This window comes from Typopeltis vanoorti, chromosome 16 (genome assembly GCF_054136105.1).
Source record: "Typopeltis vanoorti isolate ZY-2024b chromosome 16, IOZ_Tvanoo_1.0, whole genome shotgun sequence".
In the NCBI taxonomy this organism is placed as follows: domain Eukaryota; kingdom Metazoa; phylum Arthropoda; class Arachnida; order Uropygi; family Thelyphonidae; genus Typopeltis; species Typopeltis vanoorti.
In genome coordinates this window covers 104992314-105017255 of record NC_143564.1, presented here as the reverse complement: position 1 = coordinate 105017255, position 24942 = coordinate 104992314, and the positions used below count along the sequence as shown (strand labels likewise).

The 24942-nt window shown below is 36.2% G+C and overlaps 1 protein-coding gene across 1 annotated transcript in view; it reads left to right on the top strand.

Annotated features, from left to right (window-relative positions):
• LOC150098241 (acetylcholine receptor subunit alpha-like) overlaps positions 1–24942 on the top strand; it is a 58765-nt gene that overhangs the window by 426 nt on the left and 33397 nt on the right. The window lies entirely within an intron of this gene.

The window sequence follows — 24942 nt, the reverse complement described above, 5'->3', positions numbered from 1 at the left end:
AAGACAACTTTTATGAACCTTAGAGAGAGTCTAAGTAGTCCGACTTATTTTTACATCCGACTTTTGCAGCTTTGAATATTAAGTCGTCGATCTTCACTTATGCGTTAAGCTTCATTACCCATTGAAGTTTATCATTACAGTTGCTTCTTATAACTTAAACATTAACAATGCATACTGATTAACATTGCCCTAAAAAACTGAGTCAAATTATTGCATATTAGATGCTATAATTTGACTTTAATAGATGCTGAGAGAGAGAGGAGTGAAAAGACAGTAATTGCAAAATGAGAGCCATTTTGAATGAAATGATATGCAGCGAAACACTAAAATAATAATTAATGAAGTACTATTGCTTGAGTTATAAAACTTCATTAAGAAATATATTCACCAAGAAATCTCTTTTCAAAATTGTGTTGACAAGTTTTTAAATATGTCAATATTCACAAAACAATGATTGTGCTTTAGTACATTTTTGAAACAAAATTGCAAATGCATGAAGCTTGGAATATCCTCATAACTAGCTATGCTTTAGGCCTGATTTGCTATTCGCTGATGAATGCATCTGAAGCTTCTGGCGGAGGAGAGAGGTTTCTGCAACATTGCATATTCTAGTAAATGAAACAAGGACCTTCAGCCTTGTAGAAGGTTGAAGTTGAAATTGCTGAAAGTAGATAAGAAACCAAAGGCCAAGAAAGAATGCATAGAAAACTCCATGAATGAAGCACTCATCCTTGTTCGAATGAAATTATATTTAAAAAGTGAACTAAAGAAATTCTGGACTAGCTGCATCTCATAACCATGCTGGCTTTAATCGTAATTGTTTATGGGGTAGTACATAAGAACATTTTTTCCTAACTCTAAAAAAGTATCACCGTGTTTTCAGGTATTTTTGACATTTTGCCACATACCCCATTTTACGAAAATGACAACTTTACTGCATTTTCATGAAATGGAAATACCTTTTATAGAAGCAAAGGTAATTATATTATGTAAATGGTAAGGCTCTTTCTTGATCATTTCATTCTCTAATGATGCCCAACTGGTAGACAATTCAGGGATAACAGAGCTCCGTATAGTTTCGTTATTTTGTTCTTCCATTCTTGTTCGAATCATACTTTTGCCTCATTCTAAAAGTACAGCCGAACTCCGCTTGGATTTCTTCTAAATATCTCTCTCATGTATGGAATTCAATGTTCAAATGTTCAGTTAGCATTGGGTATACAGTTATGCCACATATTAAAATTCGTGAAATCAGAATAGTTATTCGTCAGCCATTCACTGCAGGATCATATACTTCATCTTCTCCTCAGAAACAGATACATATATTCTCTTCTTTATCAGATAGAATTTGTGGTATGAATCCCTGTTATTCTTGTATTCAAGAGTATCACAAGTTAAATAGACAAGCAACAGATCGTTATTTGCTCCGCACTAGTGGAAACTCTTGAAAGTAAAATCAAATGAGTGTATAATTTTAATATCATTTTCATGTTTATTATTCATTTTTTCTTCTTTCCAAGTGATTTTCAGCACTTCGTACGAAATGTGAAATCTCATATAACATTAACAACACTTTGGACCGAATTTTGGTCTGCCTCAGCCGTACTGTTCTACTTCTCTTTAAGGCAGAGCTTCTCAAACTGTGTATCGCGACACGTTAATGTGTCGGCTGCCGTGTGAAGGTGTGTCGCGCGAACATAAAGCGTTAAACAGAATAATCGCTGAAAATTTCCACAGTGGAATCCATTTCGCAAAGTACCGGTACGACTTTTAGTTAGCGCCGTCAAAATTATATATACAAACTATCTTTTAATTATTTTTAACCTTTAAGAATATTTCATATCAATATATTTCGATAAATAATGAGAATAAATGCAACCGAATTCACGTGGTTTTATCACGTAGTAGTCGCTCGGTTCTTATTATCGTATTATTATCGTTCGACCACTAAAAATAAAGCGCACCACTTATTCATACAGATGTTATTATTGATGTTTATTCTAACTGCAACGTGAATAAACGAAGAGCTGGTGTTTGTATTTTATGTTTAGTTACTGTTAAAGCTTTACAATAAATCCGCACAGTTTTATTTATCAAATTGGTGTTGAATTACCCGTTAATTCAACACCAATGGATAAGTAAAATGAATAAGTTTCTAATTAATAAAAGAAAAGCTGAAGGTGACGTTTGTGATGAACAAAATCCATCGGCTACAGAGGAAACTACGCAAGAATCAACTGTTGAACGGTCTGCATTAATACGGACCACGTGACCCATTGAGAAGCACATCAGACTGAATTACTGTGCCATGAAATTATGTTTGTCTACAACAGTGTGTCACCAACATGAAAAGTTTGGAAAGCACTGCTTGAAGGTATACCTTCAAGTTGCCGGCCTGGTTTGCCCAGTGGATAGCGTATCCGCTCTCAAGCCAAAAGGCTGCGGGTTAGAATCCCGCAGTGGGCATGGATGTTTGTGATTGTGTGTCGGAATACCAGTGCTGGGTCGGCGGTAGATGGTGTTGGTGCAGTTGCGGTCAGTTTGTGATTGAATGATGGAGACGGAGTTATAGAGCAGGTGCCTTCCCTCGATGAGTCCTTGGACTCACTGGTGTCAAATAATAATAATAAATAATAAAAAGTTCTATTTAGTCTTGATTCAAAGCTTCCTGATAGTGTTGCAAGAGTGACTCAGAAGGATTAAGTTAATATTTCTGTATATTGCAGATTTGTAACTTTATCCTCTTTACAACAAGCGAAAACATTGTGACAGTGCGGCAAGGTTGTTAAGTGAGATATCTGACCTTAAGAAATCAGTTGAGTTACTGAATTTTTTACTCGTGAACCTATCCATGTTCCACTGACTGTGTGCACTTACCAAAGAAAAACGATGTGTAGTAATTCGATATCTCTCCAGGTTTGCTGAAAAATTGTCGTTCACTAGACATGCACAGTGTGGCGACAGTGCTTTGCCGAGAGCATTCCGGACATCCATTCACATTGTAAGAAGCTGTCACTTATTCTCAACAACAACAACAAGGTTGTCGTTGTTGAGAATAAACTAGTGATAATGAACACAAAAGTGCTCATTATCACTAGTTACTAAACATGGATCCACCACTGTGAGCCCATAGGCAAATAACAGAAGTGGAATGGAAACACGATATCCTCTGTCAGGAAAAAACTGTAATCCCTGTAATCACTGATGTCAGTGATTCGGGAGGAACGTCGAGAACTGTCATCATGAGTTGCGTTTCTTGTATGACAGTACCCATTCCCACAATTGTTCAAACTGTGGAAATATTTCAAACATACAATTTGAGATCCTACGTGTTTCCTAGTCTATCTGATAGACACTCTCTATCAGACTGTCGCTTGTATATATGTTATCAAAAATACTTTAAAAGGCAGTAATTTTGTCAGTGATTCAGGAAGATCTGGAGATCTAGTCTGTTGCTATATCACACTAAATTTTTTATGCTCTCTAGAGAAAATTTATTCCCAATTAGAGAATCATATCTGAGAAGAGCTGAAGCCACTGTACGGTCTGCAATTTTCTTGTCATTTTGACGTTGTGTTTGGCTACGTTGTCTATCTTTCACTGTATACAAAAATAAATGAAATATAAAGAACTTATTAAGAAATAAATAACAAATGCTTTTTTGTTAACAAATTTTAATAAATTAATAATATCGCCATTTGTTAATAAATAGCCAATGGCGATACCATCACGTTGAGTAAAGAAGGCATGTTTAAAAATTGTTGCCTCGCATAAAATTTTAAATCAGTTATGCATTATTGTTTAGAATAAGAATATACCAAAAATTGGCAGCACTATGTAAAAGCAGTTATTGGCGAGTATATCATGTTTTAATAGTGCGATTTTGATTGTGCAAAGATTTGGCTGTGGCACTGCTCACGATCAATGGCTCTAAGATCTATATTATATATCTATATCTAAGATCTATATAAAAGAGGATTTGTTAGTTTGCTATCAATTCTTGGCCATGGAACTTTCCTCTGAAGTAATCAGGGGCAATTCCTGGGAGTTTGATAGCTGAGCATGTAATATATTTATTTTAATCTGATGTGTCCCTCTGCAACAACATTATTAGCTGCTTTAGCGCTCCTAATAATATTTATAGTTTGAAAAATAAGAAGCACCACATATTTTCTCCGAATTCACAAATATTATTTGGAAAAAAATAATAATGATAATTATTTTAATATTTATTTTATACACTTTTTATGGTTTGTCTTAAATCCAATTATAATTAATTGTCTAGCAAAGAAATTATCATAATTGGGCTTAATTATTAACTATATTAATTATTATAATTACCAGTCTGGTTGGCCGAGTGGTTAGCGTATCCTCTCTCCAACCAATAGACTGCGGGTTCGAATCCCGCCCCGTTCATGGGTATTTATGATTGCTTTCAGGTGGGATATGAATTTCATCGCCCGGTATAAGACTACTTCTCCGTTTATTATAGGCTTGACGTCAATTCCAAAAGTTCCATGCTTGGTCTCTATAGCAGGGTTTCCGGACTATGTAAAAAAAAAAAATTTAAAACGTGTATAAAATTTATAAAAATAGAAAATCATTATTATCCTTAGCCCACCTACGGTACAAAATGTACTGTAGTTTGCAAATAAATATAACCTTTGGTGGGTGGAAGCAACACACACACAAAAAAAAAAAAAAAAAAATGTAGCGAACTATTATTAGATGCCGCTCTCTTCATTTATTGTCAGTTTAATTTAAAATAATTTACAATGTAGTGCATATTTATGCCTTCATTAAATGTTCGGAAAGAGAATATTATTATAAAAACCTCCATGGAGTCAAAGACTCATCGTGCGAGGTTATACACACAGTTTATCATACCGCGCCTTAAATATATTCACTGTCTTTGCGCTCACCATACTCTCGGGCAACTCATTCCAATCACTCACCACTCTCTCCATGCAAAAAGCCTGCTCTTCACTCCCTTGCTCACACCCTCCTTATAACCTCTTAACAGCTTATATGTCTCGATCATATCCTCCCCTCCTCCTTCTATCCACCAATTTCTGCAAATTGCATTTTGTCAATCAGTCTTCATACTCTACATTCCAGAAACCACCTTAATCAATCGCCTCCGAACTTTTTCCAATGCATTTTCATCTTTTTGAAAACCAGGTGACCAGATCTGTGCACAGTAATCCATATGTGGCCTGATCAAAGCCTTATACAAAGGAATAACATCATTATTTCTGCAAGTCAGTGTCCTCCGCATCATTCCCATTATCCCCTGTGTTGTCTTCACAATTTTAGTAGCATGTACCCGAAATTTAAGTCCTTGTCTACAATCATTCCCAGATCTCTCATCTCCTCTACCTCTTCCAAGATATTTCCACCGATTGTGTACTTTACATCCTATCTCTGCTTCCCAAATTTCAAAACCTTGCACTTTGAAACATTGAATTGATATCCCCACTCATTTACCCATTCAGCCAGTGTATTCAAGTCCTCTTGCAAAGCTACAGCATCCGCTCTACTCCTCTCCCCAACTTTGCATTATCTGCAAACAACTGCATATTACCAATATTATCATTCAGACCTATACAAATATCATTTACATACAAATTAAACAGCAATGGACCCAAAACAGACCCTTGAGGTATACCACTAGCAACTTTCCTCTTCTGGGATATCGCTTCTCCATAGAAAACTCGCTGATACCTATCAGACAGCCAATCTCCAATCCAGCGAACTAATATATGTGAATTCGAGAATACAATGTGAACAATCTTATCCTATCACTAAGTTGACATTACAAAGACTTTGAGACTTTTTCTGAAAGAATAGATTCGAGTCAGAAATTTGGAAATTGGTGATCCAAATTTTGAACGGAGCTTGAAGATTTTAGACACAGTGAGGAATGCGTTATCATTCTACAAAGAAATTTACCGACTTCAGAAGAGACTGCATGTTTTTTTTTTCTTCTTCTTCTTCTTCTTCTTATTATTATTATAAGCTTTTAAATAGTGAATCCTTTAACATCACTTTTACAAAAATATGTTTCGTAATTATTTCATTATTTAGGTGTCGTATTTTAGTTTGTTGGTCTTTTCGTTGTGGTATTTTATTTCCAAATTCAATTCATGACACTAACCTTTTGGAAAAAATTAGGTTTCGATTGTCGACCGCTTGCTTAACGATTGCTTTCCAATTAGGTCGTAAAAGCGAAGGTGTGCTGTATAAAATGCTTTTAAATGTCTATCCTACTGTGAAGATAATTTGCTCAAAATAAATCAGTTTTAAAAAATATGCCTGTCAAGCTTACATGCATCTATACTATAAATAATAGATCGCTGTTACTAACAACAATCAAAGATCAAAAGAATCCAGGCAACTTTTGGCAAGATCACAAATATGGACAATTAAGTGAAGCTACTTAATTGACTATATTGTATTATATTCCAGCTACTAATTGCTTGCATTCTTTTGATAATAACGAAAGTGCCAATTATGTCTTTAAACGAAAGTGCCAATTATGTCTTTGCGTAATAACGCTGTTTTTTCGTTGGTAATGAAAGTTTTTTTTTTTTTCACAAGGCTGTTTCACAACTCACTAATTATTCATTAACATTTCGTTGCATTTAATATAAATTACTATAAATCTATACACTTTTGTTATCTATGCGCTAATATGAACGGACTTGGGATGATAATGGTCTATAACCGACTATAACGGTCTAAATAGATTTGTGGTTTTAACTTCTGTCTGTCGATTCCGCTAAATTAAAATATATTTTCCTTTCTTTCTTTCTTTTTTTTTTTTTTTTTCATATTTTTAATCTGATTACTGTGATGATGCCTTCGTTTACACTAAAATGAAACAACTGAATAAATAAAATATTATTTGTATACGGAGACTTTCGACCAATAATGAATTATAAAATAAGACAAGATGAGTTTCTGATTACAAATATATAATAAATAATAAAGCCGACTAGTTTCGCCACTAATACTCGTTACTACTTCTGGGTTAAAATTATATAAAAATAAATACAATAGAGCCAGACATGACGTGCAACATGTTCATATAATGTTATTGTTCATGTTCGCCTTCGTTGCATTTATTTTTATGTAGTTTTAACGCAGAAGAAGCCCACAAGTATTAGTGCGAAACTAGTCGGCTTTATTATCTTTATATATTTACAACCAAAATAAAATTCAGTTTATTTTGACTATATTGTATTATATTCCACCTACTAATTGCTTACATTCCTATTCCTATGAATGTAAGCAATTAGTAGGTGGAAAACTTGTTTTTTCTTTTCAATATTTTTTAATGAGCATAGTGTAGGGTGGTGGTGGCAGACGTGTAGTATTTACGTTATATACCATATAAGTTTGCTGCCTCCACGCAGCTAAATAAACCAAGTTCTTTATGGCATGGAAACATCTGTGAAACAGGTTTGTATGATGTCTACTTTGCTGTTTAACATAGTCACTGATTGGATAAGAAAAGTTACACGTATAAGAAACAGAATTAAATGGAATCTATCAAGCTGGAAGATCTAGATTATGCAGGCGACATAATTTTGATATCATCAAAATACACTGGTATACAAGCGAAGTCGGAAGCTTTGCATAAATATGAAAAGATTGGTCTTAAATAAATACGTAAGTTCTTAAATGGAATAGCAAATGCCACAAAAATTAAAATCATTCAGCATACAGGAGAAGTTAAGAATTTTACATACGTGGGCGCTAAGTTGATACTGAAGGCGAAACTGCCATGGATATAATGTAAAGATTGACAAAAACAAGTATTACTTTCAGAAAATTGAGGAATATATGGAAATCACTCAAATATTATAATAAAACCAGAATAAAGATCTTTAGTAACAATGCTAAGGCTTATATGATGGAAATTGACCAAAACAAAAAGCTAAATTAGTTTAAAAACAAAATATTTGTGTAAAATATTAAAAAAATTTTGATCCCAACGTGTAACAAATAATGATATATATGAAATATGAGCAAAAAAGTATCATGAGTGAAAAAAACGCAGATGGAAATGTGTTGAACATGTACTGAGAATGGACAGCAGAGAGAGAGAGAGAGAGAGAGAGAGAGAGAGATTACCTTTGATATGTATTCCGAAAGGGAAAAAAAGAATAAGAAAAGGATGCCTGCCTAAATTAACTTGGAAGAGATTGATAGAAAAAGAATGGCTGGTAAGTATGGTTTTAATATCTTAAAAAGAAAGCGCAATTGAAAAGGCGAAATACGTGAGGTATGGCATCTTTGCTTTATCAAGGTAACTATGCGACTAAAAACAGTGGCATAGCTAGAGCTGTTGCCGCCTGGGGCGGTCCCTTAGTTTGTCGCCCCTCTCAATACACAAAAGTATTACAAAAAGGCAAAACGACGTATAGGGAAATAAATTAAAACTATGTTTATTTTTGAAGTAAAACATTAATTTCTAAATTCTAAAATGTTATTTTTCTGCTTTTCTGTTAGCAAAATCGTTGATGACATTGGCGAAGTCTATTTCATAGTAATGTAGGTAATTCTTAATCAGTTTTATTTAGAAAAACTCCTCTCACAACTAGCAACACTTACAGCAATTGTGAGGAAAATTCGCAGTAGTATTACAATATTCGGAAATGAGTTCTCGAGACTGTATTTTAGAACTAACTGCAAAAGTTCAAAAAGATTCAAAGTGCCGCCCGGGGAGGACTTCCCCCTTCTCCCCCCCCCCCCTAACTACGCCACTGACTAAAATATCTTAGCTCGTACTCTGTCAGTAAAATAGTTGCTATAAAAATAATAATTTTTACAAGTTCTGCAAACTGTTTGCTTTAGTCTGTTAATAAATATGGATTTTGTTTAAAAATCCACGTTTATTGGTTTAATTCTTTTTGAATAAAATCTAATTATCCTTTTTCTTTTTTTATTTCAATATCTAAAAAAATATTCACAGACATCCGTGTTTGAGAGAAAGCAATTTTATAATAACTTTTCAGCAGCTAGTGAGTAAGGCGGTCTCATATGCCCCACCCATAAAATTATATTAAATACTGCAGTTCTGACGTGTTTTATTAGATGTAGTTGTCTCCCTATTAGGAATAGTTTCTACCACATCCCAAAGATACTCAAAAGGTATTAAAATCTGTGACTGTGGTGTATTGAGAGGAGACGGGAAGGGCAAGATCATTAAAGTTTCTGTTCTGTTCCGTCTCTTAACTAATTATAACTAATATAACTCATTGTAACTAATTCCTGTGACATGGCGCATCATCCACTGTTTTATTTATGGAAGTAGCTTTCGTCCATCCAATCACCCACCAAATTCTTGTCCATCCAAGATTGAATCCCCTAATTGTGGGTTTCAGACAATTTAATGCAGCTGGCTTTCCAATCTCTGCTGCATTCCTCTAAGGGTAAGTATTCTGTTTGTAGATACGTCTGTTCACGGAGGGGGGTTCGCCTGTTTGCTGACGAACCCTGGCACCCTCGTATGAGAATGGTTGACTCACCTTCAGTTGAAAATCTCTCCTATAAGTTCACGCCCTAGACGGGATTCGAGCAAAAATCTTTCCATCCAAAGATTTGGATGCAGAGACTCCTATCTTTAATCAGTATAGTTTAAAATGATCAGTATCAATAGGTGTACTCGGCCGGCAGCAATGTTCAAGGAAGACCATTCAATTCCTGCTCCTTGCCATAAAAACATAACACAGGCTATCGATCCACTGCCGCCGTACATTGTTTGTGTCCAAGAATGAGCGATCCATGGCATTGCGTAGTTGTCGCCAATATCCTTGTCCTTATCAAATAATGTAACAAGGATTCACACCGCCATGGATCCCATCTTAGCTATATTTAATTGTTTTGTTTAACATGAATACCATAATTCATGTGGTATTCTCAATAATTGTCTGCTGCGTGTCCTACGCATGGTGCATCTAAATACATTCGCTTCAGTTATGTCGTGTTTTCTGAAGTTTTCACCGCACTGATTAAAATGCACATACTGGCAACTGAATTAAAAACTTTTAGGCAGATATACGTATATGCCAAATACTTGGTCACATACTTCACCACATGTTCTAGACAACTATTTAAGAATGCTTCTGTTCAGTACTCGTCAATAGTATTGCTCACTCACAATGGGAAAAACAAAGGATCTTTCGGAGACAAAGGCTTATTGTGGATGCCCGTCTGGCTGAAGACAAGATTTTGAAAACATCAGAACTGACTGGTTTTTCCAAAGAAGATATCCCAAGTGTTTAATCAGCGGAAAAACAGTTCACCTCTCTTATTATCTCCTGTCGTAATCAGCAAAAAAAAAAAAAAAATCCACATGTGTGATGACTGGCCTTGATTATAGTTAATGGAGAGATGATTTTCCTATTTCCAATGGAGTTCTTCAGGGAGACTGTTTTGGAACCGTATCTTTTTATCATTATCCTTAATTATGGATTCAGACTCACGGGAAATGGGTACTGAATAACTCTCGAAGATTTGTCAGGAAAACCAACATAAGCAAGTATCTGTTTTGCAGATGATGTGGTAGTGATTAACTTTAGTTAATCACTACTTAACTTAAGCACTATGAATAACATTCATAGTGCCCGAAACCACTTAGATAATTTATATAAAATGCAACCCTGTAAAACTGAAGTCTTAATGTACAAAATAGAAGAAAATATTAAACTAAATGACCATATTCTTGAAGAAATAAATTTATTTATTTATTCGTGTGGAGTTTCCTCCCTTTTTCTCCCCCGTCCCTATTGGGGCGAGATGAGCTCCCTCATGTGGTGTTAAGTATTTATGGCTGTAGATCTGTGTGTTCACGGGGCCGGTTTGCCTGCTTGCGGGATGTAAAACCTCAGATAAACTGAGGAAAAACCCTGCTCTCCACGCCGAAGACTGGCTAACTTGGAAGATCCTTAAGCTCCTCAAGTCGGCGACGGGTATCGAACCTAGGACACTCCTTCCCCAGGCACATGGTTGCGAAGCGCACAGCCACTAGGCTAACCGCGCGGACAAGAAATAAATGATTCTCCGTAATTTGGTTCCTACGTCGATACTCAGATTAATATAGTGAAAAGAAATGCAAAGCTCTTCAATTGTATAAAAGTCTGTTATTTGAAAATTCAATCTCATCACCACAAATACCAAAATTCGTCTGTACAAAATCATCCATCAAGTCATATTTACATGGAACATCACTACTCAATAAGCAGTTAATATCCTCGATAGCTCTGTGACAACATGTCTTCGAATGATGGTGGCAATATCACATTCTTAATACTGTTATTCTTGAAAAAAGCCAGCAAATACCTCTAATAGAAACAATTTTAAAAAAGTCAACTGAGATGGTTGGGACACCAACTTAAAATCCACCTTCACCTACGTTCAGTGCTCTTGCTCTCTACAGGCCAACTAATGAGCATGGAGGAAGACGAAGACCAAGAAAGTAGTTTTGGAAATGCATAAGCAAACTTCTATTTGAAGATGAGGTTCATAAACCATGTTGCATTTGCTGTTGGCACAAAACAGAGCAACTTGGCTTACTTTCATCCCCAGTTTTTGTTATATGAATATTTCTGTATATATTTCTCAATTCATATATGAATAAATGATGATGACGGTGATGACGATTTTTAATTCTTGTAAAATCATTTATGCGATGTTCATAATTCTATGATCATAAACTCGTTAAGAGCATAAATATACTATTATAAATGCATTGCCATTTAGATAGGTCTATTTGGTTTGACAGGTGGCGTATGTGTAGAGGCAAGTAAGTGTTCGGACACGTTTTATTGACTTCATATTACGTTTTAAAAATTGTTGAATTTGGTTGGGAAATACAGATTGTGAGTAGTTCATTATGGTGGTATTGTGTTTATATTAATACTAGACTGATAACCAAAAAGAAATAATGGAGGCAGTTTCTTAACAATTAGAACTTGGCTAAGAAAGTCGCTGTGTGATAATTGTCACATGCTAAATTTTTCCAGGACTATAAGAAGTATGAAGCTAATACGCATATTTTAGGTTTATTTATAAACCTAATATATATTACTTATAAATAGGCAGCAGGTAAGTCGAATAATTCAGTTGGTGGGGGATCTGATATCGGATTAATTGATCATATAATTATGGGGAAAATGCTTAAATAGATGAGAATTGTTTGTAGGTGGAGTATAACTGTGGCTGAGTTATCTTACGAATCGATAGGGAACAGAAGGCGATACTTTTTATTGAAAGTAACAAATCGATGACAGATAAATCTTGTAATTTGTGAGAAAATAGACGATGCTTTCGGCGGATGAATTCGTATAAGTAAAATCCCTATCCGACTGTGCGTTAGACACATATTTGACTTTAAATACTGCCAATGAATTCTATGGCGATTTCTGGTAGAAGAGGTGGGAAAATTATTTAAAATTGGACAATCAAAAGACTACAGCGGGATGTGATGTTTGGCACTAATTTAATGTTAAATCAAAAGTTAACTTTTATTAATATAAGGTACAGATTTGATGGTGAGGTCTCCATGATCAGAGCAGGGGCATTTAATTAAAGTTAATTGGATTCTAAGTAGGCTGTGCATTGTACATGAATGTTTTTTTTTTATTATTAATTTTGATATTGTTTGTTAGTAATCGGAAATGATTTGGTATTGATCTCACTATTACTAGAGAAAGTCCACAAAATTCGTAACTTTTTTTTTGTTTTTAATAAAAGTTTAGAAACAACAGAAAACTTAATGCAATTTGACTGACAGTGAGAGAAGGGAGAGAAGGAATGTTCCCATTACGAAAGGGAGGAAGGCATTTCGCTCTTATCACTAACTGAAAGCTTAAAGAATAAGTTCATGATTTAAATTAACTGAGAAGTCCGGATATTGTTTAGATTTCTGATTCGGAAGTGCACACTGTATTGTCAGACGAGACTGAATAATAAAAATAGAGGCGTGTTTTTGTTGCATATTAGTTGTAATCGATTATACGAATTCAATTATCATTCTGAACAGATATTCAAAACAGTGTAGGATTTTATAATCGTTGTTGTACAATTGATGGGAGTGTTTCCGTAGTGGAGGAAATATTATTAACGTTTTACTTATATAAATAATTAAATGCAGATTAAAGGTGGGTGCTAATGACTGTTGGACCGGAGAATGAAACATCTGATAATAAAACAAATAGTAATTTTTGGAATAAATTCGTGAGTTATCTGAAACATGTTAACTTATTACAGAGGATAGGATCTAGTGATAACATTAGAGGACTTAATTATAGACATAGAAATCCATTGTTTTTAGTAATAATTTATCCTTACAAGGAGAATTGAAACTAAGGAGGAAAAGTAATAATTATAAGGCATTATGGGTATTGTAAGTTTTTTTTTAAAAAAAAAAGGTCGATAAGAGTTGGGCAATTGAGCAACATTATAGTAATAAAAAATAAAATAAAAAACGGGTTACATTGAGGCAGATCTTGTAGAATTTAATGTTTAAGTTTGTTCTGAGAAGTAAATTTCCTGCTAAACCTAGAGTTAGCAGTGAATAATCGAATTCTCAAAGAAATCGGACATTATTTGAAAATGTTAAAAAGACTAATCCAAAAGACTTACACAGATATTTAAAAAATGAATAAAGATTGTGTGTGTGTGTGTGTGTGTGTGTGTGTGTGTACACACACCGTTTGAAAAGAAATCAACGGACACCACAGTGTGAGGAACAAACAGCCATAGCGCCTAACTTAATACGATATAGGACCTCCTTTCGCTGCGATGACTGTAGCAGGCCTACGGGACATTTTCCACAAGTGTACACTAGCGATCAATGGAAATTTTGAACCATTTTTCCTGTAGGCATGTAATGAGGTCTTAGACAGTTCTAGGGCGGACGTCCCGTGGCCTCACCCGACACCCCGATTCATCCCATAGAGGTTCAGTAGGGTTGAGATCGTGGCTCTCTGTGGGACATAACGTCAAGTGTGATGACGTTATGTCCTCAAACCATGCAGTTACAGTATGCAACTGTATGGTTTGCAGTTGCATACTTATGACGTGGTGCATTCTTACTTACTGAAAGAGACAATGGTCAGTTCCATAGAAACGCCACAATGCAGGAATCATTGCATTGTCCAGAATGTTCAGATAGCTCTCTGAATTTATTGTTCGCAGCACAGAGGTCCGAGGTCAAACCAGGATCATACCATCACACCGCCACCTCCGAATTTTGGGTTGCGCACTCTGGTAAGAGACGTTCACCGTGCATCTGCCGAATCCGTCCATCAACTCGGTAGAGGTGTAGCGCGATTCGTTTGTCCATAACGCCGCTTTCCAAGCTTCCATATCCCTGTGTACACGCTCTTTGCACCACCGAAGACGACTCTGTATGTATGTTAGTTCAGGTAATGTGTGTGGCTTGCATATTGCAGTCCTACCATGGAAACTCACATTTGGGATCCTCGGTTCTGAATGTTTTTATGCAGATTATTGTTCCAGTCGATGCCAGGAACTCTGCATTTAATGGCAACTTTTACATATTATCCTTGTAGTACCCTATAGTCATTTTGGGTGAGTGTAGTTGGTCGTCCGCTGCAGGTAACGCTTGATTCCATGAGCTTCCACCTAAGTATGATTCACTGATTGTTGACCTGGGATGGTCCAAATTGCCGAACAGATAGACCTGCAACATGTCATCCTATCACAACGAATCTCAAACCGTGACTCCTCAGTGAAAGAGCAAACCAAACCAATTATCGGCTTACTGAATTTTTTTTTTTAAAAAAGGGGGAAGATCAGGTGTGCCACATAAGGGAGAAAAGGAAGAGTGAAGAAGTGATGGTAAGGTTTCTCCCTCCTCGACTTCAATTCCTTATGCAGGAGGGTGGGGATCACTGGCTACTATGGGGAGGGTCTTGTGCTTTTCAGTTACCTGTGATGTCGTTGAGGTGTTTTCGGCTGATATAATTCTAGTTGTATCTGGTTCTTTTGTGAATCTCGGCAAGGTGTTTATTGCCTGTGGAGTGGTGGCTGTATTTTCCTCTTCTGTAGCCGATGGAGTTGTGGTAGCGGCTGAAAAGGAAACGGTTGTCGCTCTAGATGTTTCGGCTGCTATTGTTGAAATAGCAGCTGACTTTTATTTTGCCCAAGATTGTTTGTGCGAAGGTTTTCTCCCCGCTAACTTTTTTGAAAAGTTCGATCAACTTCTTTGCGTCCCCTGCAGGCTGCGAGGTCCTGCGAATGTGCGTAGAGGATATGGTGTAAATTCGTGTTCGATATTGTTGCACTTGCTGCAGGGAGTGTGGGCACTAGCTGGAAATGTGTCCGACATTCACACAGTTGAAACACTTAGCTCAGGGGAATTCGTTTCCCTTATGTTCTGTCGAGCCGTAACGCAAGCACTACCTCTGTATTCCGGGATAGTTTAACATTAGCCGATTAAGTACTGGCAAACGTATTTCCATTGTGAAAGTCGCTTCACCGGAGTACCATGCGGGGTCTGCCTTGGAGACGCTCTTTTTGATATTGCTCACTTTTCCCTATTTATTGAAACTTTGGTACGTGGTCTCCCGCCTGAAGATAGTCCATGGGAGAAGCTCTTCATTTTAATGTTCTTAGTTGAGTGTCTACCATAGTTGGTATGATATGCTTCCCCTGGACGGAGAACCCTCAAGAAGTTTGTCTCTTGAAACAATGTTTTTATTTTTATTTTTTTATTTTTTGCTCCTACAAAAATCTTCCTCCCTAATAGGGATTGAAGGAATACATGTCAGCTCCTGTGGTCTCCTTCAAAGTTTATATGAGAACTCTAGGTTCCTTGAATCCTGCTATCTCCACTCCTAAAGTCATAGGCCTTGTTGGAACGGGGAAAATTTTATTCATGTTTCAGTCTCTGCGTCTAGAAAAAGAGAGAGAAAAAAAAAAAAAGTTGTCTTACGACTTTGTGTAATCCCATAGCGCGGGATGCTACCCTCAGAGTTAGTAAGTTAATATATAAATTAAAAACAAAATAAACACCATTAGTAACTTTAAACACCAAAAAAAAAAAAAAAGCAATACCAAGATATGAGTAGGCGTGCACTGGGAAAAACCTGACAGCTGTTTCAGCGGACACAGTTGCACTGATGTTACATGGCACGTTGCACCTTGCCAATTGCGGGGGGGGAGTCTATTGATTTCTTTTCAAGCAGTGTGTATACTATTGACACACAGCAATGCACAAGAAAAAAAAATAGATATTAAGCTTCTAATATTTCTCTGAATTTAAAACCAGCATCTTCTTAGTGCAGAAAACAACCGTCAGGAAACGTAAGGGACCACAGTCGATAAAGTGTCGAAAGCAATAAAGTAATATTTTCGTCACCCTGTAACGAAAATATTACTTGCTATCAAGATACTTTTTTGTGGTAAAAATAAGGGTGGTCTATGATTACTGAGCTGAAAATGGTTTAAAATGCCATTGTTCAAAATTTTGGAGAAATTTATACAGACATGGTTGTTGAGATTCGGGGATGGATGATTGCTTCGTTGCTGATGCCAACCTTTTCCAACTTAATTCTTTGTGGTACCGCAACTTTTTTTTCCTCTTTTTACTATGTGAAGGGATTCTCAACTTGTGGTCTTCTAGGCTTGACTTGTCATAATGCTGTTAGCATATGCATTTTTTTTATGTTCTTCAGGATAATATTTTTTGCTACAAAGCACTTTATCAAAAGAGGGAGGTTGTTACCAGGGATAAAGGATTTATTATTTTTTACCATTTTTTGTGTGATTTAAATACGCAGCGTAGATAATATCTATATTACACTTAGAATATCTTTTTGCTATGAACTTGTATGTCATGGGATTAGACAAAATTATATTTTATCAGTTTATAGGGATTTTAGCCATTGGGTTTGTACACGTGAAGAATAATGATAAACGAAATGAACATAAACAGTGGCCTTGGTAATAATTTTGAATAATTCAGCAATGGATGTCGAATTTAATAAGTATTTTGCGAGTCCATTCGAACACCGATCATTGGGAACAGAAATGCTTCTTGAAAAGCAAGATTGAACCTAATAATGTAATACAGGATGATGAAATTGTTGATAACTTAAGTGATTTAGCAGTTGATAGGTGAGATGTAGAAGATATGTTTTCTTTAGTCGTAAGCAGATATATATGTAACATTGTTAATCCTTAGTACGGACGACATCCTTCTGGATTTTCAATCGAAGGCGAGTCAGTCTCATACAGAAAGAGCCGCCCCCCCCCACTGGAAACTCAGGTTTTGAATTTCACAAAATAGACACACCAACCGGAAGAACCCATGCGCATTAACAGATATAATGCGCTGAGCTGAACTTTTGCTGCTTCATTCGTAATTGAGAAAACAATAAAAACGAACCAAATCGATATTAAGGTGTCCGCTTTTCATTATCTTCAGTGAATGTTTGAAGGCACTGTAATTGAAATTAGTGCCGTCATTGAAAATATGCAAGTATAATTTAAACTAATGTGGGCGATTCTTCACATTAAGTAGAGAATTATGGACCAGGTAGTCTTATTGGTATTAGAGGCAGGGTAACGGAAAAACTAAGAATTGCATCCAGAATATTCTTGATAGTGATTACTTTTGGTGGACTGGGCATCGCATACTTATATGCAATCACAAGATTCGATAAAGACGAAACTTTATAAGAGATTGATGACAGATAGTAATGCTAGCCGAAGAGTTGGAGGTTGATAATGAAGATGTAACATTCGTTGAAAACAGTGGAAGAGGAGCACTCTGACGAAGACTTCGTAGAGCTGGAAGCACCTACAGTTGAAGAAGCAGCAGGTATTGAGAGAGGAAAAAAAAAAAACAGAAGCAGGAGCCCACTCCGCAAGAAAAATTTACAGTTAAAAAATTGGCAGAGAAATTTGTCTGTTAATAAAGCAGTTCGGTTGTTGAAGGATCTCAACATGGAAAAATTTCGCATAGTAGACGGAGTTATATAAGAAAAGATGCCCGCTTTTTTGCATTTCCTGAACTTTAAGAATTTGTTGATTATCTAGCCTTCCCCACCTCTTCTGATGAATAGTCCAATTGATAAAGCAGGAGCTCAGTGTATATCCATCTGATTATTTTACTCCTAAGTGCACAAGAGAACTGTACACGTGTTTCATTATTTATTATAGTGCAGTGCTGTATACAGAAATTTTATATTATAATTTGTACCTTTCATTATAAGCAGAAAGGAAATTAGTTAAAGAATATTACAAAGACATACACATTTTAGCATTCAGACATGTTAACTGTTAAATACATCTGAACGGAACCCCATAATAAGTCGAGGACTGACTGTTTTCAGATATGAAGAGCATATTTTATCTTTGTTGATGTGAAGTTTGGGCAGAAAAGTCAGTTCATTGGAAAAACCCAAGTTCTTCATAGCATGTGAAAAATTCGGCAGAGTAGTTGAGTTTAATGCAAGTAAACTGTGATTTGATTTGATTAGAAGGTAGTACTAGATGAATATAAGCTGAATAGACATCCTTTAGAAAGGAATGATGAATATAATAATATCCCGCCTTACAACGATCCGCTCATATGACGTTTCAATTATGACCAATACTCATTTATACAGGTTGTTTTTGTTCATACGACGGTTTCAGCGACATGATGCTTCCGTGCATCAACTGATGCGCAGTTTGTGTGAACTTTTTGTTTGCGACAACGTTGCCTCGGTATCTCTCTGTTTTGGTGTTTTGCTGCAAATTATGAACAGTTTATAATTATTTCTTTTATTGTTATTAATAATGGCAGGTAAAATTCAAAGTAGGAGTGGTGCTGTTGCTTTCAATAAGAAGACGCGTAGAACTATATTAGATATTAAGATGAAAATTATTAAATTTAGTGACGATGGTGTATCGAACACTGAGATAGGCAGTAGACTAAGCTTACCTCGCACGACAATTGCAAAAAACGAAGAAAAAAATTAAACGTGCTGCACTACTCTATGCGTAAACGTAACAATCTTATTTCTGAAATGGAAAAGCTGTCATTCGTGTAGACTGATGACCAAACCGGTTGTCGTGTTCCCATAAGCCAAGCTTTTAAGAATAACTATTCTGAAAATTTTGCAAATTATTCAAAATTTTTCTGTTGCTTAAATTACGTAAATTAATGCTTTGTACACGTCATTCACGCACATTCATGACTTCTTTGAAACGTTATTAAACCACTACATGCATGTATAAGTGAAAAAACAAAATTAGCACTTCACTATATGACGATATTCGCTATACTACGGTGGTCTGGAACCTAACGAGTTGTATGACCCTAGTATACATACACAAGAATTTAGATAATAACGAGAATCTCTTTGTTAGTTGTAATTGCTATTGAAATAATTCATCAGATTGTGCTAAATATATTTAGCACATTTAATTGAAATTAGTTCGGGCGTATATAAAACAGCAGGAGTTCATGTTGCCCAAGGTATAATTTGGATGGTGAAGAAGAGAATTATAAATGGTTCATTTTATGATGTTACAGTTTAAAGAAAAAAAAGAAAAAGCGGAGGGAGCGGGGTCTTTAGCAACGTGATACAGAAGTGAAGAATTAGTTATTGATTATGGCTGGATTTACGAGTAAATTAAACTTGATCTATAATGATTATCAAATTTACTATTATTGAACATGTTATGTATATATAAATATGTATTAAAAAAATTAAAAATATAAATTAAAGTGTTAAAATTGAAATGTTTGGAAAATGAAGACGAAGAATTTAATCTACATAAATGCGATGTGGCGAAATCTCATGTTATTGTATGGTTTGGCAAGAGTATTCATTACTTATTATATGGTTCACCTGCTGTTTTTTGCACGTTTAATAAGTGTTACATGTATATTGAAGGGATGTATTTAGGTAATTCGTTCAGTTCATGACATTACTACTCTAGATGGATTTATGTCTGAAAAGATAATACATTCGTGCCAAAACATTGTGGCAAGGTTGTCCAGAAACAGGCTGGTGGTGACAGCATGCGTACAGTCACGAACATGCCTGGCCCTTTCATCCCTATTGAAACACCGCTCTTGACCACTAATTCTTACCCAGGGATTGTTTCTCAACAGGTATTTCCTACATGGTAGCAATGTGGCCCGATGGATCTGGTCTTCCGCAAGACAGTGTCCCGATTACAGGACTCGCATTGTGCAAGCATGTTTGAAGAGCACATCCAAGCATTCCTCGTACTTTCTCCCGGCCGCCTAATTCTTTCAGTTTGAATCCCATTGAACATTTGTGGTATCTTGTGGAATGGCTCGCCAGTGATTCGCTCGGTCGCTGATTTCCATTACGTTATTCTGAGTAGTTGGTCAAGAATATCTCACAGCTTCTGTGATCTACTAAAGTCAATGCCAAGTGTAAGCGGTTATCTCGTCCAACGGGGGCCCAGTAGACTACGGTGTAGTCAGTGTTTTGGCTCATGAGTGTAACCAAGCACATTAGTTCAGCAAGGAAAAACACCTTTTATGAAGAAAGCATCAGTGATGTTAGTATACGCAGGATCGCTACTTGCATTCAGGTGAGTTCTATCCAAGACGACGAGACATTTTTCTCTCCGTTGGAAAAATGAACTCGAATCCATCTGTGGATTCGAGTTCATTCTTCGAGTTCACTTTCTAACTCCCCCCCACTGTACAGTGGGGGGGGGTTAGAAAGTGGGACCACATACTATACTGACTGGTCTAATGTGGCCAGACATATCTGGCCACATAGACCAGTTACAAAGTAAATTATATTTGACACAATATATGATATTATCCTTTAATGATTTATCTAAGCGTAAGCAAACAAAGTTTACACGTGAAGCATCTCCACGAGGCAACTTGCCCTCCCGTTCTCTAAGGCTTAGCGTAAAGTTGGACTTGTCTGTGGTTCTCAGTGTGAAGTTGAAGTTCGGCGCAGTGTTTCGAGCAGAGCTAAGAGACTTTTGTAAGCTTTCTTGAATTACGTGAGAGTGGCCTTTTTTAGGTCACTCATGAGTTTTTGGAATTCCGAGGATATTGAATCAATGAAATCTTCAGTAAAGGTCGATATCGGTCTGAGTAGTGACCCTTCCCCATAATGCATAGCAATATACACGTCAGAAAGAACATGTGTTTTGCATTATAGGGTTCTTTGGCAATTGATGTGAAGTCAGTAGCCTCTGTGTACAAGTAGTCTAGTCGTGAAGTGTAATATGGCGAATGAAGAATAAATTACTGTCAAGTATAATTAATTGTTCATGGTTATTGGACTAAGACAATAAAACGAGGTTCCCGTAAAATGAAATCTGGTCGAATCAGTTTCGAAAATCCATGTAGTTTTGAGCATACTGACGTTTTCTTTAAAAACTTCAGTTCCAGCATTAGTCTTCGAGTCTATACTGTGATCAAACAAGAACCACCACCACAGGTTAATAATTTCCTTATCACGCAATTTTTTTTCACATTTTTTCAACATTACTACTAAATATGTTAAATTCATACAGCAGAGAATTTAATAGAATTTTTTTATGATTAGTTTTTGTGGTTGCTGAGGCATGAAAACCCAAGGGGTCTCAGAGTATTTTTATGTTGCATTCTCAGGCTGATTTATTTTACGAGATAACTAGAATCTTTCACGTCTAAGATTGGCTAGCTCATCTTCGCATGAAAACAATTTTTTTTTTTTTTTGGGGGGGGGGGGACGCTGTGAATCCATGAATGAAAGTTATTCAGAAGAGTCCTGCGTCTTACATTTGCGCCATAAAGGGAAAAAAATATAGATTATAACAGTTTCTATATTTTTATATAAAAAGATTATTAAGATGTATATAGCCCTTGAAATATTCTGTAATTAAATTTTGGACAATTATTATCATTTATTATCATGCCAATGCGACTTTTGAAAAGTACTATGCTATTTCGGCCAGAATATCAATTACATTAATCGATATTGCCTTTTCTGCTAAAAGAACGACAGGAAGAAGTCCTAGAGCCTAATGAGGAAGCAGGAAGGTCGTAGTTATCCTATCGTGGAAAAGTACACGCTTGCCAGAGTGACATTTAAAATGGTCAGTATTTATTTTGGACGTTAAGTAGCATATGCGTAATTTGGCTGATGATGACAGCTGAGTTTTAGCATTAAAAGTTTCTGACAGATTCAGCAACACCCAGTATTTTGAAAAAATACCAAATATGACAGCAGACCTAACTGGCTTCACTCATCCTTAGAAATGAAATAATACACCGATTAGGAAATAAGACACTTTGTTTATATTTTATAACATAAAATTCAATGTAAATGTGTTTTCAGTGAAAGTCCAAAGAAAAATGTGCTAATCCATGGATTAGAACTTTGTATGTGGGAGAGAGACACATTCAGGTCGCTAAGATCCCAATCGGTATGAGTATTAACCGGTATGTTAAGTGAACCATAACTAAGACAATGATGTAAATACAACTGGAGATGATGTTCATTGGATATGATGTCCAATGTTCCTTTACGCTAAAGTTTAAGATCTAATGCAAGATTGGAAACCATTACTTAAAAACATTGCCATCTCAGTCACCTAATGTAGTGTTAAGAATATAGGAAACCCCTCGCTTAAATGCCGCGAATGCATTTCTGTCTTGAGCATTTTAAGCGAAATTAGCGTTCGCTGTGGATTAAGTTGTTTTCTGCAAAGCAACTAGCGTATTATGCAATTTAATTACTTGCATTCTTCTGGCCTGTTTCCCGGAGGGAAAACTATGCCACCTACATGTACGACTAGTCGCTGATGGCATTATGACGTATTAGAACGGTATTTTTGAATCAGTATCTTGTATCATTGAAATAAAACTTTGAAAACAACGCACTCATACTCTGTTTAAAAATAAAAATAAATAATAATAATAAAAGAATAGCACCCGAATATTGCAGGTTGTTGCAGGAATCGGTTTTTGCTTGAATGAAAGAAGCTCAAAGTTAACTGCTGGCATTTTTTCATTTCGGTTGCAAATGATTTACGTGCACACGCAGGTGGAGCGCTGATTTAGATTGCATATTTACTTAGCCAATAATTTTCATTTTAGTTATAAGTAACGTCATCAATTGCTTATTCACAATACTAATGTATACTCTCATCAAAAATATATGGACGCCTGCTCATCCTCTAACTCTCACTCCTATATGAAAGGTATGGAAAGCTAGGAAGGCTTTCTGGTAGATTTTGATACGTTGGTGCGGTAATTTTCTTCCATTCTTCCAGAAGAGCATTAGTAAGGTTGGTCACTGATGTCGGACGATTCGGCGTGGCTCGCAATCGACGTCCCAGTTCTTCTCAAGGGTATTCGATGGGGTCGAAATCTGGGCTCTGTGCAAGCCATTCAAGTTCTTCAACATCCATCTCATCAAACCATTCCTGCACAGACTTTGCTTTGTGGATGGGAGCATTGTCGTGTTAATACAGGAAAGGGCTTCACCAAACTGTTGACATGAAGTGGGAAGCATAGAATTGTTTAGATGTCGTTACTGACCCCAGTGTTGAGGTTCTATGAGGTTCTTCTAGTTCACTGAAACTAGAAGGGCCCAGCTAACCATGAAAAACAGCCCCAAATTTTCAGTTGGGACAAAATATTCGAGCAGTAGCGATCTTCTGGCACCCACCAAACCCGGAATCGTCCGTTGGATTGCCCGATGATGAGTCATTCATCATCCTAGAAAACTCATTTTCACTGCTGCAAAGTCCAGTGGCGGCGTACACAAAATCAGTGATACACTACTGTACCGATGTTGCCCTTGCTGATGTTAGGCTTGTGTGATTGTGCTGCAAGGAAGCCCATGTTCTTAAGCTCCTGGCGAACAGTTGTGGTGGTGCTGGAGTTGCTTGCAGAGGCCTACTAGGTCGCGATTCCACTTCGCAATGACATCATTACATTTGATCCCGAACTGAGTTGTTAAGGTAGCGCCTTATCCATTATTATGAAGGGATGTTCGGATATTTTTCATCGGATAGTGTACTATAAGTTAAGCAACCTCTAGTAAATAAAATTGCTAAAAAAAAAAAAAAAAAAAAAAAGAGTTCTCGGATTATTTTTTTGATTGGAAAGACCTACCTTCCAATTCCGTCTAAGGTACAAAAGACAAAAACTATAAGGAATTTTCAAATGAAAGTGAATTTGCCGATCTCGCAACAGAGATCAGAGGGATTTTCTTTTAGGAAGCTTGATTTTTCATCCCACTAAACTGACCTTACAGCCGTGATTGCTTGGGCCGTTATTTCAAAAACATCAGTGAGCTCCTCGATGCGAGAAACTTTCTAGTTATTAGTGATATTTGCTTCTTTTTAATGACTCGGTTTATGAAATCGCTCAGCGTCAGTACAACTGGTTTAAGAAATTATGTGCATAAAATGCTACTTTAGATGTTGCATTAAATTTTTTGGATAATGTGAAAATTATCAAAAGGATTTTTTTTTTCGTAATTATTACGAATCCTCATTGGCCTTCAGTGCGTTGAGGAGATATTCCATTTATATTTAATTCTAGAATGTCATTGAGCCTATTATTTGTTAATATCGTCACTCATTTTGTAATTTGAGATTATTATTTTTTTTTTTGTATAAAATTCAAGTGTACACTGAAGTTGTAATGTAAAAAAAGCAGTTTTAACACGATAGCTTTTAGGAGTATTGCCGATGTTTAGCTTTTCAGTTGAGGGTGATTTAGCCAGTCTCGTACAGTGTGGAAGGTTTTTTTTTTTTTTTTAACCTTCCACACGCAGAAAAAGAACACGCAATTTACAGACAAGGAATTTCAGACAAGATTAACCGTCTTATCATGCGGCAATCACGTTTCTACCAAGGCAATTTACTTGGCCGTGATAGGCCATTGGTCCTAACAAGAAGGGAAGATGAAGTAAG